We start from the raw sequence: 2,487 nt of genomic DNA, 5'->3' as shown, positions 1-2,487 counted from the left end.
TTAAGATCCTGTGGCGGGTGTTGTGGGTAGCTGGGGAGTGTCAGCCGACCCTGCGCCCTAGCTGCCCCGGTGCTTTTCTGACCGGAAGAGCGATAACTGGAACTCTTACAAAGGAATGCAGTTAATTTGGCCTTGCTTACAATTTCAGAGATTTATTCCATTGTATTCCTGGCAGTAAGCAGAGCAGCATGCAGGCAGACATGGTACTGGAGAAGTAGCTAAGAGTTCTACATCCAAATCTGTAGGCATCAGTAAGATTGAACTTTCTTGGCCTTTGAAACCTCAAAGCCCATCCCCAGTGACACACTTCCTACAACAAGGCCAAACCTACTACAACAAGACCATACTTCCCATTCCCTCCCAAGTAATACCACTCTCTGATGACCAAGCATTCAAACATAAGAGCCTACGGGGACCATTCTCATCCAAACCATCACATGCTCTCATGGTATCAAATACTTTAAAAACATGGCATGGCAATTACAAAGAGAACAATGAGGCCTTTATATTATTGATATAATTCCTAAGATATATGTCTATGGATTTATTGTAGATATTATTTTTGTTATTATTAATGATAGAAATGGCATTTACCTCTACAGTTTTAGCTGCTAAATCTATAGAATTATATGTAGTGACATGTTACAAAATTAAATGGCAAAGGAAATTCCCTGAAAATTGCCCACAATAATTGAAAAGTATAAAGTTTTAGATTTAAGAAGATAGATAGATAGATAGATAGATAGATAGATAGATAGATAGATAGATAGATAATCAGGCCTAAATCAAAGAAACTATCTTATAAGCATTCAGAGAAAAAGACAGAATTATAGTCAAATAAATAAAAGCAGGTTTTTAGAAAGCTGCTGGTGAGTTACAATAAAGGGAGGGGAATGTTGAACTTTCAAGGGCTGAGTTAAAATATTCCTTCTGAAATTCCAGCAGAGATAAATGACAACACAGAATCAAAGCAAAAGGAAAATATATTCAATCTTTTAAGATTACTACTCACAAATACTTATCAAAGAAATGATTAGAAGACAATTCAAGAAGGAGGTTAGAAATTTATGTTAATGAGGAAGTAGGAGGCAAGAAACAATGGTAAGCAGAGAAATCAGCAAGCATAATAAATCTAATCAAGTATTGTGGAAAACACTAATTATAATGAATACACTAGGGATAAAAAGCTAACAAATAAAATACTAAAGCATGATGGCTATTACATTTCTATGTGTTAGAACTTCCTTAAATATATGTATAATATAGTTTGATCCTCATAACAAATTTGTGAGAGCATTATTAATAACAGGCTCACTTACTGATGGAGAGAGCAAGCCAGAATAGACTTACTAGCCTGATTAAAAAAACTACATTTGGAAAACAGCAGACCCAGGGTCTGAGCTCATTATTCATCAATATCCTGATCTACTACTGGGAGTTAGTAAAATAGAAAAAAACACTCTAAATAAAGGGGATTAAACATGCAGGAATACTTGCATTAATATGGAGAAGAGTGATTGTAATTAAAGATTTGCATCATTCAGAGAGAAATTAGAGGCACTGATTACAGCTAAGCCTTTCTCCAAAAACTAGGGAAAACAAACCAGTTCCTTTCTAAGTAGTCAGGAGGGGGTATTGAGTAGATATTCAGTATGTACATTTTCTATGGTGAACTCCTTCTATTGAGGTCTGGTTTGTTGCTATGTATTGTAATGCTTAATACTAGTCCCCAAGATCTGGTTGCCCCCTGTGAGAAGATCCTCATGTGCATAAAGTGATACTATGTAATCTTGCCCCCTCCCCCAAGTTATCCATGATTGGTCAATACAGATGCCTAAAGCCTATAGCTGGGCAGAAGAGAGGTAGCAGCATTTTAGTTCCAAGGGCTTGGGATCTGAAACACAGACCAAAGAAGGAAGTAGGTGCCATGAGGTAGGTGGATCATGACAGCAAGGCCAAGAGGGCTGGCTAGTTGGAGTAGGAATAGCCCAGGTGGAACATGGCAAGTTGTGTCTTGGGGTTCTTGACTGGGAAGTAGAAAAAATACCATCGAGGTTTGATATCTGCTCAGCGGTAGTCCTTTAATGTTCATTATAAATATAAAAGTTTTGTGTCTTTTATTTGGGAATGAAAGAAAGTGGGATAGCAACCTCCAATTAATATTTACCACAACATCCTTCTGTTCATGAGTCTGTACCAGAAATTTTTACACCTATACTATAAGATGTGTGTGTGTGTGTGTGTGCATGTGTGCACGCATGCATGTGAGTATATGTGTGTGCATATTGTGTAATATATATTACATATATGTGCATATATGTAATATATATATATAATTTGTATTGAAAACTCAGAACGAAAATTTTTATATACTCAGTAATGTATCATCATGAATCAGTACAAAGAAATAAGCTCCTAACATCTCTCAGTATGAAGAAAATTGGACATCATTATTAATATTAAAAAGGTAAATAGAGAGGTTGCTGA

The sequence above is a fragment of the Mus caroli genome, chromosome 16 (genome assembly GCF_900094665.2).
Source record: "Mus caroli chromosome 16, CAROLI_EIJ_v1.1, whole genome shotgun sequence".
NCBI lineage: Eukaryota > Metazoa > Chordata > Mammalia > Rodentia > Muridae > Mus > Mus caroli.
Note: the sequence above shows the minus strand (reverse complement) of the source record.